Source organism: Aythya marila (assembly GCF_965140915.1).
Source record: "Aythya marila genome assembly, chromosome: 19".
In the NCBI taxonomy this organism is placed as follows: Eukaryota; Metazoa; Chordata; class Aves; order Anseriformes; family Anatidae; genus Aythya; species Aythya marila.
The window spans coordinates 77,095-95,263 of NC_139060.1; the positions used below are offsets into that span (position 1 = coordinate 77,095).

Genomic DNA, 18,169 nt, shown 5'->3' on the forward strand with positions numbered 1-18,169 from the left:
CCATATTGCCAATTAAAAAGGCAGATGAAAAAGCTATAGGCTAGTTCAGGATTTGAGGGCCATAAATAAAATCACTGAGGATATACATCCAGTAGTGGCAAACCCTTATACTTTTCTGACTAAATTAAAGAATAGTCAAGTCTGGTTTACCGTACTGGATTTAAAAGATGCCTTCTTCTGCCTAGGCTTAGCCACAGAAAGCCAAAACCTATTCGCCTTTGAATGGGAAAATCCCGATTCCGGCAGAAAGACGCAGCTTACGTGGACATTACTACCTCAAGGATTCAAGAATAGCCCCACTATTTTTGGAAACCAATTAGCAAGGGAACTCAAAACATGGATACCTCCGGACACTGAAGATGCTTTGTTACAATATGTAGATGGTCTCTTAATAGCTACCGAGACTAAAGGGAGTTGGATTCAATGGACTATAAGTCGTCTTCATTTTCTGGGTTTAAATGGATATCAAGTCTCTTGACAGAAAGTCCAGCTGGCTCAACAAAGTGTGACCTATCTGGGATTTGACATTTCGGAAGGACAACGAGAACTAGGAACTGAACATAAGGAAGTCATTTGCCGGACTCCAGAACCTCAAATGGTAAAGGAGCTACAAACCTTTTTAGGAATGACAGGTTGGTGTCGCCTTTGGATTTATAATTATGGACTATTGGTAAAGCCTCTATGTGAATTGATAAAGATTAACCAGTCTGGACTGGAGAAGCACAAAAAGTCTTTAAACAACTTAAACAAGAATTGATGATTTTGAAATATCAAGCAATATTGGTAGAACAGGACGACGTGGAAATTGTGATAATTAACATTGTGAATCTAGCCTCTTTTCTTAGTGATGCTCCGGCACAACCTGTGATTCACGATTGTTTAGAAACTATAGAGACTGTGTATTCCAGCCGACCAGACCTTAAGGAGGAGCCCATGGAAGATGCGGAAGAAACTTGGTTCACGGATGGGAGCAGTTTTGTTACGCAAAGACAACGTAAAGCTGGATATGCTATAACAACTACTCAGCAGGTAATCGAGTCTAAGCCTTTACCCCCTGGAACATCAGCTCAAAAGGCGGAGATAGTTGCTCTCACGAGAGCATTGGAACTGGCAGCGGGAAAAAGGGTAAATATTTGGACAGATTCTAAATATACATTCGGCGTGGTACATGCTCATGGAGCAATTTGGAAAGAACATGGATTGCTGACCGCTCAGTGAAAACACAAAGTATGCTGAAGAAATTTTAAAATTGTTAGAGGCTGTAAAACAACCAGAAAAGGTAGCTATCATGCATTGTCAGGGACACCAAAAGGGGAACACCGATTTTGAAATTGGAAATCGATTGGCAGAGGCTAAGCAGGCAGCTGAAATAACTGAGGTGAAGGCATTGTCTTTGATACCAGACGGTAAAATCCAAACTATATCCAAATTAGACAAAAGAAGACTTCAAATTAATTGAAGATTTGAAAGGTAAAATGAAACCAGATGGATGAGTATATTTAAAAGATAACCACATAGTAATACCCTCTAGTTTGACATGGCCCATAGTTCTTACAGAACACAATAAAACGCACTGGGGAGCTGGCACACTGCATAAGAGCCTGAGTCAGACATTAGTGGGACGATATGATAAAACAAGTAACTCAACAATGGAGCATTTGCTTACACAATAACCCCAATACCAAGAATAGAATAAAATTTGGAATAATCGGTAAAGGAAATTATTCGGGGCAACAGTGGCAAATTGATTTTTCAGAACTCCCTAGAAAAGGGGGGGATCATTATTTACTGGTTCTGACTGACACGTTTTCAGGAAGGCCTGAAGCCTTTCCCTGTCGAACAAACAAAGCAAGAGAAGTGGTTAAAGTCTTGTTAAATGAAATAATACCATGCTTTGGGATTCTAGTAGCAATGTCTTCTGATAGAGGTTCACATTTTTGTGCACAAGTGGTACAACAGATAAGTAAGATTCTAAAGATAGATTGGCAACTGCATACTCCTTATAGACCACAGGCAAGTGGACAGGTAGAAAAAATGAACCATTTAATTAAACAATAAATAGCTAAAATTGGATAAGAAGCTAATTTGTCATGGCCTCAATCCCTCCCTTTAGCATTACTTGGAATTAGAGTTAAACCTAGAATAAAAGGAAATTTGAGTCCCTTCAAAATCTTATATGGAAGGCCATAGCAATTTCTATTTAGTGGAGAGGACCTAACGCAGTTAGGATCAGAATATTTATATGCTTATATAACTGAACTTCAGAAACAATTAAATAAAGTACATACATTTGTTTTAGGGACCAGGGCTAGAGGGTTGGATCAACCAATCCACCCCTTTAAGCTCGGGGATTATATATATATAAAGACTTTTTCAGGACAACCCCTACAGGAAAAATGGAAGGAAAGTGGATGGGACCATACCAAGTATTACTGACAACACACACCGCCATTAAGATTAAGAAGCAAGCAGCTTGGATCCACAATTCAAGGGTGAAGAAGGCCCCGGCGAGGATATGGACCCCCACTCCAATTGGACCAACAAAATTACGGTTTTCCAGATCCTAATGATTGCAGGGGTGCGGTTCTCGGATTTGGGGTGGGCAACTTGGGATGAGAACTTACACCTGACCTTAATACAAACAATTTCTCAAGTAACTAATAAGACGAACTGTTGGGTATGTACCCATCTGCCACAGCATGGGAATAAGGGTGTATCGTTAATTGGGATTCCCTTGCCTGCAAACTTATCTTGGACTAATTTGTGGGAAAACACATCTTGGGGTCGAAAATATTAAGCAGTTTTGGAACTAGAAGTGAGTAGCTTCATGCCGTTAGAATCCTATTATGTATGTGTACAAAGGTGTAACCCGCCTAAGGGTATAGGAAAACAGCATTGTATAAATACGGATACCACTTATGTGGGAAATCAGACATCTTGTAATTGAACAATTGATATTAGTACGACTAGCGGCTGGGCAAATTCAACCAGCTGGCCGGTTCCAGAAGGAAAAGGGTGGTATTGGCTATGCAATGATACAGCCCGTAAGGTCTTGCCTGAGAATTGGAAGGGAACTTGCACTCTTGGAGCGGTAGTCCCCAATATGACAGTACATGATGTAGTGCCTCGAGGTTACTTGAGAAATCATATCCGGAGAATCAGATGAAAAATTAACAATCCATTGGTAGAGAGACACACCCCTTTTCATAGTTTTGTGCGATGGTTTATCCCATGGTTAGGAGTGAGTGAATTGGAAAAGGCGATAGTTAATATTTCTGCAATTATAGAGAAGTTAGAAAACAAAATTCTGGATGCTATAAAGGCTCAACAAGAAGAGATACCTAGTTTATCACAGGTAGTATTACAAAATCAGATGGCCCTAGACTTGTTACTGGCCACTCAAGGGGGAGTCTGTACAGTAATAAACACAAGTTGTTGTATGTATGTAGATCAGAGTGAAAGGATCTCTACCGACCTGGAAGAAATATGGAAGCAGACAAGGATCCTACATGAGATCAGTAAAGATGATCTTTCATGGAGTTTTAGTGAACTATGGACTAAGTTAACCTCCTGGTTGCCCAATTTCCAATGGTTGAAACAAGTATTCATTGCTCTAATCGTATTAGTAGTGTTAGGAATATTTGTGTGCATGTTGTTTAGATGCCTGAAATAATGAAAGTATCTGATGCAAAAGAATTTGCATGGGAAAAGAAAAGGGGGGATTGATTAAGGAGGCACTGGGGAGGCATTGGGGAGGCAAGGACAATCCCCAGACATGGACTGTATATCTCGAAACAAGACACTGAAACTCATGATAAGGAAGCGGCAGACGGACAGAGAAACAAATGTAAGGACTATAAATCTCAAAACTGGACATTGGAATTCATTATAAAGATACAACAAAGGGAAGAATTGGCAACAACCAGCTCTTGCAATTAAGAAACCTGCCAATTCAGCAGATTCCTGACCAAAGGTGAAAAGTACACTGTGAGGAAGACTTGGGGTCTTCCTCCCAAAGACCCCTGCCCACGTCCCAAAGACCCCTGCCCACAATTCTTGGAAGGCTCTACGCAGGCACAAGGTGCCAAAAGGCTAATTAGCATAAGAAGCGAGGGAAGGCGGGGATAGGTAATGCATATGTATAGGTGCTTGTAGAATATTGATAGATTGATTGTATAAATTCAAGACTGCTTTTTGTTTTGAGTATGCACGATAGGAGGAGAGATCCCCCGTGCATCCAGCGCTGCAATAAAGAATATACCACTTAAAGGAATTTCGGCTTCGATCTTTGAATCAATTCCAGTCTAACAATTTACTAGTTGAATGCCCAATTTCATCATCAAATCCCTTCCCAACAAATTAGTCCTCGCCTTGGGTACATACAATAATTACCCAGTGATCATTTTATCCCGTAGTCTCAGCTTGGTATCCCCCCCAAAGTGGCACTGTTATCCCAGCCCCTTCTACCCCCATCACTTTTTAGGGTTTCATTAGTTAATTTAATCCCTGATACTTTACAGGTTAGTAATGACCTAGCTGTTCCCCAGTGTATTGGGTTTGATGGCAAGGTTTGGGGGCTGTGAGTAGGGGGGTGAGAAACTGCAGTGGCAGCCCCCGTGAGAAAAACCCAGAAGCCTCCCCGTGGCAGATAAGGGACAATTTCATCTGGCCCAAAGGGGCTCACTGCTGCCCAGAGCCAAGCCATGAGCAACACAGTCCGTGCCTCTGTGAGAGCACATCCACGAAAACAAACAAACAAAGAAACAAACAAAAACCTGCTGCTCAACAGCAGTTGGGAGAGCAAGAAACCCCCCCGCAGACACCAAAGTCAGTGCAGAAGGAGGGGGAGGAGGCGCTCCAGGCACTGGAGCCGAAGCCCCCCTGCGGCCGCTGGAGAGGCCGCTGGTGGAGCAGGCTGTTCCCCCCTCCCCGATGCTTGGGAAACTGACCAAACACCACAGCAAATATGCAAATATACCAAAACTTCTAGACTGTTACTTAGATAATGCCTACATCTCCTTTCCCTGCTCATTCAACTTCAAACAGCTCTGTTAAATACTACATGCCACACCTTTAACACCTTCAGCAACCCTTTTAACACTTCCTTTATCTTTTTCCAGCCTGTACTTTTCTAATACCAGCACCAAAGGCTCAGGGTCCAACTTAATTCCATACCTTTTCCCTCCAAGATACTGAAACAACATATCAATATAGCATATTTCATCCCATTTTCCTTCTTTCCTCCTTCTTCCACTCCAGATATTCCTATTCGAAGTGGCCAGCCTGGCCACACTTAAAACATCTTATGAAAGCCTGTCCCTGCCAGGATTCGGGTCACAACACAGGCAGCCTTCTTTGCCTGCCATTCCTTCATCTCTCTTCCTCTCCTTTCCATCCTGGCCCTGACTCCCCCTGAAGATTTTCTTCATCTTTCTCCAACCCTCTGCCTCACTACCCGCTGCACTGTCAATACCATTAGTTTCGCTCTCTGCTTTTCTTTCTCATCTCCCCTCCGGACACACACCTCCAGGGTCTCCCGCAGGAGGGTCCCCCAGTGACTGTTCACTACATCCCCCCACCTTCTGAAGCATTTTCTGCGTATTTTGCCAGGCTTTAATCACACAATGAACTTTCAAGAGCCCTTGGGATACTGGGTCCTCAGGTCTCATCCCCAAGTACTTTCTCATTCTGACCCCAAGTCTCTCATATGATTTCTGTGTTGCACACTATTATTATTCCAGCCAGGATTGGCAAGTGGGTATTTCTGCCCTGCTGGTATTACCCCTGGTCCTGGAGGATGAGCTCTTTCCTATTCTTGTATAGCAGCTCTCCTCCTGATCATTCCCATTTCTTTCCCTGTAAACAACATACTTATAGACATAATTCCCTCCCCCAAGAGTATAAATCAGGTCGTAGGAACTGGTCTAATTGTTCAACTAGGCTGTTGGGGTCCTCGAATAAAGACTTCCTCTTCTTCTTAAAAGTCCTAACCTCTCTGCTGGTAAGGAAGAGGGGGTAGTTCACCTAAGAGGATACACAGTTAGTGTTAGTACTGTTAGTATCAGGGAAGGCAAAATTCTCAACATATCTTCTACCTTGTTCTAATTCTTGCCAGAGCCTAGAGTACGATCCTTCTTTAGGGACAGTGTTAATACAGTGTTAATTCCAGTCCCTGTCTCCCTTCCTGGAGTGACTGCTGCTGCCACCAGTTCAATATTAAGATTATAGGGAGCATAACTTGGCTCCTTCTCTGAAAAAAGAATCTTATTGTTTACACATAAATTTAAAGCCTGAATTTTCATCAGACCTGTATTTTGGCCAAAATACTGCTGTTTCCTTAATTAGTTCTTTTGTCCAGACTGATACACAATATTTAACCCTTTTTTTTTATTATTATTTTTCTTTTACAATCCCTCTAATTTTGGGATTATGTTTCCAATTTCTTATCATTCTTCAGGAAGAACTATTAGTAGGCACTCCCCCAGGGATATCCCTGTCCCCTGGAACTCATATTTTCCCATTTTTCCTAACCCTCGCCAGTATGTGCTACAGAATTTTCCCTTCTGCAGTGTACCACACACCAACGTACTGAAAGATGGGGGTGTACCACCAAGCACTTCCCCGTGCCAGCGTTACTGCACAACTGAGTTTCCCAGATTCCCTGGTGTACTTCCAAGCACTTCCCCGTGCAAAGATTATCGTACACCAGATTCCCCTGGTGTAGTGCCAGCACTTCCCCATGCAAGGGCTTACCATACACCAGATCACCCGACCCCCAAGGCAATACTTAATATTTCTTACCTTGGTCTGTGCACAGAGTTACCGGATCGATTCTTAAAAAAAAGCCAGAGTGCCTACCTTCTTCCTTTCCCCACTACTTCACGGATCCTGCCTCTTTAACCAGTCTCGGGCCCTCTGTCAGCTTTCCGCAGAACCGCCACCGTCGATGCACAGGACCGCTGAAATCAGCGGGGCATGCCTTCCTGCTGCTGTGGCGGTGGGGCTCCCCAGTAGGTGACTGGATCCCGGACGAGCCCCCAAATTGTGAGAAACACTCCGTAACCAATAACTTAGGCTCAGGCGAGGATCTCAGTGAAGTAGTAATTTATTCGCGATTGCAATGGCGGGCGCCCCACAAGCAGGAGAGAGCGCATCTACTAGTTCCAAAACACAGTTTATATACCTTTTGATGGCAGGACCCTCCCCTGTTTCCCCACTGAGTGGGTAATCCAGATTCACAATCTATCTGATGCTTCACAAACAATGCATGGCCTTCAGTCGCCGGCCTGTTAAATTTCAAATTTCTTTTGACATTTTTACTGTTTGAAGTGGTAATGTTTCTTCACTTATCTGACTTGACACCGTGATTTTCACCTAATTGTCCTAAGGAGTCTGATTGTCTGCATTTTACAAGGTCGCCTGCTAAACTTTCTTATCACTGTAAGCATATCTCAGTACCACATTCCCTCCTTCTAAACAATGTAACTCTGCAAAAACAACATTTCTATTCCCACACCTGCAACTCAACAACTCCTACATCTGTTCCTCACTCACCTTGCCAGAGGCAGCTCTGGGTGTGATGTCCCAGGTTGTACACTGTGTTTCAGCTTTATCAAATGAAAACAGTCACAGGATAGTCATTCAGCTGCCAGTATTAGTACCCATCCCTCAACAACACAAGGGACCCTGTTTACAACATTATCATTTCAAAACAGTGGACAACTTGCCTCAGCACCTTAGAAATAGACCAAACCAGTCACTGAGCTGCCAAATGAGAGCTTGACAATTCCGGAAGGTGTTCTTTCCTTTGGCTGACTCCTCCTGAGGTTTATCTAAGGCTTGCCAAAAAAAAATAAATAAAGAAAGAAAAAAAACAGTCCACATCTGAAAGCTTTGACGATTCAACAACAAACCTCTCCTCCAGCACTATTCAAGCACTATGCGAGCAGCTGCTCGCAAGCAGCTCAACTCTCCCCCATCCACATCTGCCAAACACCACAGAGATGACTGTGCCAGCTGCCCTTCAGTACGTGCCCAGAGGCAGACCGGATATCTTTGCCAAAACAGTCCGGACAATGTATTAGTACACCCATGGCCTACCACATCAGCTGTCATCACATCTTAGTTAATTGCCAGGGTCATCATCAGCTGCAAAAACAGAGTACCAGCATTCACTAGGACACCAGCCCCAGTGCCCACCTGCTCCACAATGCTGACTAGTACTGATGCAACATACCATTGTGCTCACCTGTTCCTCTCCAAATCCAAGCTCCAACAGTGCAGCCAGTATCATCCACATCACCTGGGAAAACAAAGGGATTAAATGATCATTGCATTCACAACAAATCACCCAATGGTGGTTTTTTGTTGTTGTTGTTTGTGTGTGTGTTTCTTGGTTGTTTTTTTTTTTTTTTTGAAATCTGTTTTAGCATGCAGACAAGAGAACTGGGGTGTTTCTAGAAGCAACAATCCCCATGCTATTGCTGCAGCTTTGAATATTGAAAGGACAATACGACCCAGCAAGTAACTGGAACTTTCTTAACTGGAAATAGCTCAAACATTTTTTTATGTAGAAAGAAAAATCTAGGAGCAGAACAGGTTATATGCCAAAACAATCAAACACCAAACAATCTTCCCTTTGCTTCAGATAAGGGATGACCAGGCTGACAACACTAACCTTCCTGCAAGTGCTTTGTGACATGAGGATTTCCCTTCCCTCTCCACTACTGCACTAAGCACTTGCAAAGAAAAGAGAAAAGCACACTCTGAGGCACCTCATAGCCACAGCGTACCTGCTGCAATACCTCTTTCTTCCCAGCTCTGGTACTTCAGCTGCTCACCAGTTCTAACTGAGATTCCTCGTTCACAGCGCCACAGCAAACTCTGCCCGGGCCACACAACACACACTACACGAGCTCAATTGCTTAAGACACACAAGCTGGAATGTTCCCGCCCAACAATCAGTTGCATCCCGCAAGAAGGATGCTGCATATTCCTAGAAACCAAACCTACCAGTCCTGAGCAGCTCCCCACCTCCTCCTGCCAACCACACTCAGCACACACACTATTTGCCCCTCAAAAAAAACCAAAAACTTAGAACATACACACACAAAAAAACAACTGAGCTCCACAAATGCCAAAAAGACATGCACGCACAGCAGCCCCGCAGGGGTAATCACAGACTTACCCTTTGCAGATGAAAAAGGTGACTCTGATACAACACTGCTCAGTTTCTTGGTAATGCTGCATCTACGCTATCAAGCCATGTGTACCATGCAATCAAGCTGGTTTTAGTCCTCTGGAGAGTTACACCAGTGGTTTTACACATTTAGAGATTAAAATATAGCTCAAAAACAGAAGAGTATCCCACCATCACAAAAAACAGTGAGCCAGCAACCTCTACTAAATATCCCTCTATTAAGTGAATTCCAAGCACTTAGAAATCCAGAAATCCATCGACTCCAGCCTGTCTAGAGAACCCTGCAACTGATTGAAGGAAACACAAAGCACTTACCCCGAAGATCAGCCCAGGCAGAAGGAGCTCTCTGATGGCATGCCTGCGGCTCATATACCATTTGGCCCCACCCAGCACCCAAACCAAATCACGTGGTAAAGGGGAGGGGCAAATCAAAAGAAAGTAGGAAGAAAGCAGGCACAACAGCAGCTGTGATGTTTTATTTGATTTTCTTTTTTTGTTTGTTTCTTTTTTAAAATCTGCTTTATCTCAAAAGCATGCAGAGAGCAGACAAGAGACCTGGGGTGTTTCTAGAAGCAAAAATCCCCTTTTGCTGCAGCTTTTAATGTTGAACTGACAATATTACCAAGCAAGTAACTGAAACTTCTTCAACTGGAGTTAGTTTAAACGGGCTCACCATCATCTGCAAACACAGAGAACCAGCATTCACTAGGCCTAACCCTAGCCCCAGCCCCAGCCCCTAACCACAACCCTCGTTCCTGAGAACTACATTTCCCGGTATGCTCTGGGCACTCAACATGGCCTCCCGGAAGTCCGGAGTCCCAGAACTACATCTCCCGGCATGCTCTGGGCACTCAACATGGCCTCCCGGAAGTCCGGAGTCCCAGAACTACATCTCCCGGCGTGCTCTGGGCACCCAACATGGCCTCCCGGAAGTCCGGAGTCCCAGAACTTTATTTCCCGGTATGCTCTGGGCACCCAGCATGACCTCCTGGAAGCCTGGTGCCGGAAAACTACACCTACTAGCATTCCCTATAGAGCTGGCATGGCCAATCAGAGAACCCTAGCCGTTACCGCCCTTACACAAAAAAGCTTCAAGCCCTAACCCTAAAAATCATCGAAACCCCTACAGACCTAACCCAAACTATTTACCACACTAAACCCCTGAAGACCTATGCCTAAAACCCCTAAACCAATAAATTAAGACGCTCAAATCCCAAACCCACAAAATTAAGACGCTCAAATCCCAAATCCAAAAAAAAAATAGGACGCTCAAAACCCAAACCCAAAAAATAAGGACGCTCCAAACCCTAACCCAAAACATTAGGACACTCAAAACCCAAACCCAACCCAAAACATTAAGACACTCAAAACCCTAACCAAAAAAAAATTAGGACACTCAAAAACCTAATCCTGGAGAACCTACCCTGAAAAAAAAAAAAAAAAAAAAAAAAAAAAAAAAAAAAAAAATTAAGATCTTAAAACCCTAACCCTAAGTAACTGACCAAAAATAAAACCCTAAGACCCTAACCCTAAAAAACATATCAACACTACAACACGAAAAACTCTAAAACCCTAACACGCTAACCCTGAAACCCTTAAAGCCCTAACCCCCAAATTCCTAAAATTCTAACTGTTAAAACTCCAACCCTAAAAACCTTAAAATCCTAAACATAAACCCTGAGAACACTTACCCTGAAACCCAACCCTAGTGCCCTATCCCCTAAACCTTAAAACTGTGAATCAATCTTTGGAAAATAATATAGGCTCAGGAGAGGATCTCAGTACAGTAGCATTTTCATTTGGGATTACAATGGTGGGGGTCCCGCAAGCAGGAGGGTGCCTACTAATTCCATACAGTTTATATACTTTTTTTTTCCTCCCAAGGGCCAGGACCCTCCTGTTTCCCACTGTGCAATCCAGGTTCATGCTCTATCTGGTGCTTCACAGAAAATCTGGTGCTTCACAGCTGCTGGCCTGTTACAAGTCACATTTCTTTTGAGGCTTTTATTCTTTGAGGTGGTAATATTTCTTACACTGTGATTTCCACCTAATGGCGGTAAGGATTCTGGTTGTCTGCATTTTACAAGGTTGTCTGTTGTAATAAATGACTAAGTCCCAAATAGGATTACAATCAAAGTTTACAATTTATTAAATGAATAGAGGTAAGCAAACAGCACTGGGTGCGCTGGGAGTCTCTGCTCCACCAAGACGCACACAAGTTACATCAGGCGGCTGGTTTTTATGCTCCTAGGCTAACACATATTCGTTACTACTTCTAGAAAAGGCAGGGTTATTATAATTAATTCCTGGAATCCGAACCCGCCCACTGATGCATGCTTTATCAGTCTCTGGTGGTCCCTCTGGGGGTCTCTCGTACTGAAGGCTCATAGTCTTCCTCCCAGGCTTTTCCCTTGTCCTTCTCCTTTTTCCATCTTGGCTGGATGTCAGAGACTTGCATAGTGCCCCATGCAATAGTCATAACAGTTAGCAGTTATTCTGAAACCCCTTTGTTCTCTTATCCCCTGTTGACCCGAATTGCTGGACCATTCCTTTGCAAGATGAGAAGAGGTAAAGAGAGCAGGAGGAACAGCACCCCTGTTTTTGGTCTGGCTTAGTTCAACAGGGTGCAGCACAAGCAACCAGGCTGTTTCTCTTCAAAGACTTGCCTTAGCATTGGTGAAGGAAACTGACCGGGCTGACAACCCTCTCACCTATTTGCACCACTCTACAACATGGGGACTTCACCTCTCCAAGGCTGCATGAGGGAAGGGTGGAAACAAGAAAAAAAGCACATCCTGAGGCACCTCATAACCACAGCCTACCTACTGCAATACTTATATCTCTCTTCCCAGCTGCTTTACCTCTGCCGCTCTCCATCTCCAAACCACATTCTTTTTAACTGCCATGCAGAGTGGCAGTCCTCCAGGCACCATAGAGCAGCACCATATTTTTATTTTTTTTATTAGTATTTTTTAATTTCAAAACAGCATTCCACTTCCCTCTGAAGATGGACAGTAGGTCCAGCCAGTCACTGAGTTGCCAACACAGAGCTTCACAGTTCCAGAAGGCGCTCTTTCCTTTGACCAATTCCTTATAAATGTTATCTACCACTGGCAAAAGCAATAAACAGACTGCAAACATGCACTGCCATGTTTGACAAACTTTATGTTTTTAATTTTATTGTTTCAAAAGAGCAGTCCACTTGCCTCTACATCTGTGAAGTAGATCAAACCAGTCACTAAGTTGCCGAACAAGAACTTGAAGGTTCCAGAAAGCACTGTTTCCTTTGACCGGTTCTTCCTAATGTTTACCTACTGCTGGAAAAAAGCAAAAAGACTCTGTGCCAGCTGCCCTTGAGCACTCGCCCAGAGCTTGAGTATTCGCCCACAGACAGACCAGATGTCTTTTCCAAAACAGTCAGCACAATGTATTATTGCACTGATGGAACACCACTTTAGCTACCATCACTAATTACCAGGTAGGACAGCTCCAGGCCAAACACACACATAAAGAAGCACGCTACAAACATCATGAATGAAACACGGGAAAAGAATTACTTATGCTATAAGAATTACTCACCTGAAGAAGAGCTGCATGCAATAAAGGCACCTACTACTACATAGATTAATTTACTTTAATGATCCTACTAAATGTCACCTTAAATAGATGTACTTATCTCTTTCAACTTGGAAACACACCAACCCGTAGACTTTGACCCACCACCAGGCAGGGACTAGGAATACTAAGTAGAGGAGAAAACGAGTGTTGTGAGCCTGAAGTGTGTACAACCATAGTAAAGACGGCTCCTGAGAGGATGGGGAAACAAAGGGAAAGCTGCTTACCTCTAAGAAGTTGTCCTTGATCTTTGTGCCACGGACATTTGTCTTGAATGCTCGGCGCACGAGTTTAGGGGTCCCCATCCGTGGAAGGTTTACCTTGGGGAAGTCCTGCATGGTTCCACCCGCATTACTTATTTTTTCTGCCAGCAGGCAGTGGCAGAAAATCCTGAGAAACGGCAGACACATCAAACCATTTTCTCAATAACGGAAGCAGTGCGAACCGCACTGAAAACTGCAAGTGAAAACAGCAGAAATACACACCCCACGCTGTCTCAGGTAGGAAATAACTGCCCTGAGCAACATGCCCTTCCCAGGGTGAACCCAATCTACCCAAGGCCTTAGGGGGAAGGCAGAAAAGGAACCCAAGACTCTTAGTATGTCTCCTGAGAATCGCAATTTCCATTTACTCCATGTCTTCTGGTCTCACAGGATGAGGCAGAGGTATAATTAATTCCTTCTCCATCTCTCTGCAAAGAGCTTTTCTCATATCTGTGACAAAGAAGAAAAATGTTCTGATCATGGGAGTCATTCCACAAAGCCACACATGGTGAATTCACTATTACAGATAAGATCATTTTTAATCAAAAACACCTCGGCCACAACGTTACCACTGCAAACATAGCACTGCACAAAAGTTCAACTCAGGATATAGGAAAAGGTGATCTAAGAAGACGAATGAAGGTGACCAAAAGCATCTGCAACAACCATCTGGTAGATGGTTGTCCACAGCCACCAGATTTCATGGTTGTCTTTCCTGACAAATGAATCCTGGAACAACAGAAAAGATACACAACATGTCCACAACAACTTCTGAGGAGACTATTGAACAGAAAAAATAAAAATAAAAAAATAGAAACAGCAAGCGGCTAGTACGTCAGTTTTGTTAACAGAGTAACATTAACATACTAGAAATTTCCACGTTCTATGTAGCCCCAAGGCGGTGCTGGGTACATCCACTGATATTATTGAGGTGGCACAATGTCAGAGATAGCTAACAGACAAGGTACACCCAAGGTGCAACCAGTTTGGATCAGCTTGCATATGAGTCTGCTGATACATCAGTGCTGTTCTTCCAGAAGCAGACAGACTGTTATTCGTTCCTCGGTGGAGCTGTTATAAGTTGCCCCCTTAATTAATTTTCAGAGATCATTGCATTAATAATAGGAATTTATCGAGTAAGCAACAGCAAGCAAAACAGCGCTGGGCGTCCGGGGAGTCTAGGCTCCGCCAACAGCATGCACCTCACCCCCACCAGGGTCCCTTTTTATATCTTGCTAATTCCGGGATTACGCAGCACATCCTGGTATATTCTGCAACTGCGCACACTGTTGCTAGGGGGTCGTCTCTGTCCCTCTGGTGGTCGTGAAGATGAAGGCCATAGTCTTCCTTGGCGTTGTGGTTCAACTTCTTTTTTTATTTGGTCATGTTGGCCCAGCATGAGACAGGAAGGCAGGATGTTGATACACTAGTTTAGTAATTTATCAGGAGGTGGTTACATGAGCTTTGCAGCAGTGTCTTTGAACAAAAGAGGCAACTGAGATGCAGAAGGAGAGAAGGGGAGGGGGTTCTCTTTTTTGTTACATTAAGCAAAAGAATTTTCATAGTGTCTAACCAAGTATTATACAGCTCCTTACTTCAGCAGGGAGCTTTCACAACTCCTGCTCCTCAAACGGAACTCCTTGTTTTTATAATACAAAAGACAATGAACAAACATTTATTGTGTATTACAATCCTTCCTTTTTCTTTTAGTTACTCATTTTGTTCATTGAATCTCTGCAATGCCTGGCTACTAAGAACTAATGTTTCCTCGATTCCTTCATTGGTACTTATTGGCTCGTATTTGGCATGTATGAGCATTAAATGTGCCGCTTCTAAACGTCCCTTTACAATCGCAATCAATTTATTAAAAATACATGGTCCAAAAGTTAGTGCTATTATTAATAACAACAAAGGTCCTGTTATTGTTGATAATAAAGTAGTAAGCCAAGGTGAATAATTAAACCAAGATTCGTACCAGCTCTGTCGGGCTTCATTCTCCCGTTTCCTTTTTTTTTCCAACCCTTCCCTGGGTCTTGCCATTGTATCTCTTACCACTCCGGTGTGATCAGCATACACACAGCATTCCTTTTTCAGGGCTGCACACAGCCCACCCTGTTGTAAAAAATACCAAATCTAATCCCGTACAATTTTGTAACACTACCTCTGAAAGCAACCTGATAGATTTTCCAGGGCCGAGATGGATTGTTCAGTTTGGGTCAGGTCCTCGTCCACAGCAATGTGTAAGGAAGTAAATTCTTGATTTTGTTTAACCAATGAGGCTACCCCGGTCCCCACTCCAGCTCCTCCCAGGATTATTAGGGTGGCCAAAGTCAGAGCCGTGAACAGTTCCCGTCTTTCCAGAAGACTTGCCACTGTGTGCTGGGTGTACATATAATCCTCAGGGTGGTATAGAATCCTTGGTATAATTATCACCTGTATACAAAAATCACGAGACGCATTAAAGAGTTTTAGTGATAGACAAGGAGTTACGCCCACTGATGAACAAACCCACCTAGCGTTGTTGGCTGGGATTAACCACTCGGCTGATTATTTTCCATTCTCCATGATATTACATAGGTGACACTTCCCACTAGGAACCATGCCCACACACCTACCACATCCAGTGACTTGTGTTAGTGTTACCCTTATGCCTTTTCCCCTACTGCAATGTAGAGGGTTGTTCTCGTTTGTGCAGGTGGGCTCCCCAGGATCCCCGATAGCATCATAATATGAAGGCCTTATACTAAAGCATAATCAACAGTGTTTTGTTACATTTGGATTTGCTTTGTTTAATAATTGGTAGCTGGCATTCATGACCCCCCCCATATGTTATTCTCAGCTATGTTATCATTCTCGGCTTTACCTGAGCTCGTAGGGCTGCCGAGGATTGGCACTGTAGTATTTTCCGCAGGCTGGATTCCCTGGACATTTTCTGAAAATACCTCATTTGGTTCTACTGCCTGGGGCCTATCAGCATCCTCCTTTTTTATTAGTATGAGTCCTCCCCTATCTGTTCCATGTTCGTAAAATCTGACACCCCACATTTTCCTAGTACCCAGCTAGTATCATCTGAGTTTATTATATATAGAGAGAGAACCTTGCAAATTTCTTCATTTCCGTGGAAGGTTCCTGTATACCCTATACCATGCCCTCGCCACCCGTAATGGGGATTCGCTTGTCAGTTACAACCTTACAGCCCATATCCCACTTGTAAGAATATATCCCGACCAGCCCCAAGTGTCCAGTCCATAGCAATGGTTTCACACCCCCGGTATGCACAATAATATGCATTCAGGTAATTACAGTACACCTTTCCTGGGTTAGAACTTGGGCAGAAAAAATCCTGATCGGTTAAAGCATGGCTGCACTGACACCAGGTCACATAATGTGATGCGGAAACTGGGAGCACCCGCTGTCGTCGTTTGCTGGATGACGAATTGATCCTTCCATCTGATCAAGCTCCATTTAAAAGGCTGGTGGGGATACGCAGACCCATAGCCGACCAAAACGATGATACTGACTCCCATGTATCGTAGGAGGTGGTCGGAGCCCATTGCTCCAGGGTGTTTTTAAATTGTCGGCCCCTCAGTCCCCCACCGTTTTCACTTCTCTGCTTTGCTTGTCAGTTCAGTTGCAGCGAACTACAAGGTATCAGTTCTTATTGGCAGCAGCAGTGTTCTTCAGGGGAACCTACTAGGGAGCCTTTGAAACAGGGCCTCCTCCCCTTCCCACGATACAGAGATAATATACAATACTTATCGAGTCAGTCTTAGTGTCAGCTTCAAGTCGTCAGGGCCTGGAGCTGCCTCCCATTTACTTTCCCGGATTGGTCCTTTCACACGGCTGGCATGCGTCCATCCTTTCTCCACAGTTCGAATAGCCGTTTCTGTGGTAAGCAAAACAACATAGGGGCCTTCCCCATCGTGGTGTTAAAGAAATCTCTTTCCAAGTCTTAATTAGAATTGAGGGTGATCAAGTGGCAATTCCAAGTCATAGGGCATACCATATAGCATTTCAAAAGGAGAAATTCCTACATCAGTTCTGGGCTGTGTCCATGTGCTTAACAGTGCAAGAGGTAAACATTTTACCCAAGAAGCCTTAGTTTCCAGCATAAGTTTTGTTAGTTGTTTCTTAATTTCACCATTCATTCGCTCTACCTTTCCAGCACTTTGGGGGTGCCACGGAGTGTGGTATTCCCAACTTGTTCCTAGAGCTTTCATAGTCTCTTGAGACACTTTGGAGACAAAATGAGGGCCTCAGTCAGAGTCAATTGTTTCTATAATTCCGTATCTAGGAATAATATTCTCAATTCCCAATTCAATCAGATTTTAGTATTTACTTAACCAATCATAAATTTCGGGATGATTAGGGTCTCAGTGGGGTCGGTCAGGGGAATGCAATTGTCCGCAGTTCCCTGAGCGGTCCCATCGGCAATCTGAGCTCGCACATGAACTCAGGTTGTTTTAAGAGTTAACTGCTTTTCTGTTTCCATAACAACTCTCTCGCAGACCCTTTGCCCCAGAGGGCTAACACCCCTGATTTTAGGGCTGAGGCAGAGCTATTAACATTCCTACATCCTCTTTCCCTGCTCATTCAACTTCGAATACCTTTAACACTTTCAACAACCCTTTTAACACTTCCTTTATCTTTCTCTAGCTTTTACTTTTCTAATGCCAACATCAAAGGCTCAGTCAGGGGCCAACTTAATTCCGTACCTTTTCCCTCCAAGATGCTGAAACAACATCAATATATAACATTTCATCCTGTTTTCCTTCTCTCCACAAAAACAACATTGACTGTAATATGGTGTTATAATTAATAGTTCCATTTAGGGGCCACTCCTCTCCATCCTCTAGTTTATAAAGTGGCCACCACTGAGTACAATATTTGATAAGAGTTCTTTTACTCTCTGTACCCTCTCACCCCACTATATCCCTCCAATGTGTTAGTATACATCCTAGGGGGCTTTTCCAGGGGATTTCTTTGCTTTGACCTTTTCCTATTGTAATCAACAGTGGTTAATATTCCACCGTTTTCCTAGGAGCTCTTTACTAGTCCATCCCAATCCCTCCAAAATCCACAATATATAGAT

General features: G+C 43.5%; 1 long non-coding RNA gene across 2 annotated transcripts; it reads right to left on the bottom strand.

The window, feature by feature from the left end:
- Positions 1–4,585: 4,585 nt before the first annotated feature.
- Positions 4,586–9,562, bottom strand: LOC309885721. 2 transcript variants are annotated; one of them, XR_014318844.1, is made up of 3 exons: positions 9,515–9,562; positions 8,249–8,302; positions 4,586–7,838 (listed from the first exon to the last, which is right to left on the bottom strand). It is a non-coding gene; the product is annotated as an uncharacterized lncRNA (long non-coding RNA). The 2 variants fall into 2 exon arrangements; XR_014318845.1 differs by having other exon boundaries at positions 4,586–8,148; positions 9,515–9,542.
- Between the last annotated feature and the right edge of the window lie 8,607 nt (positions 9,563–18,169).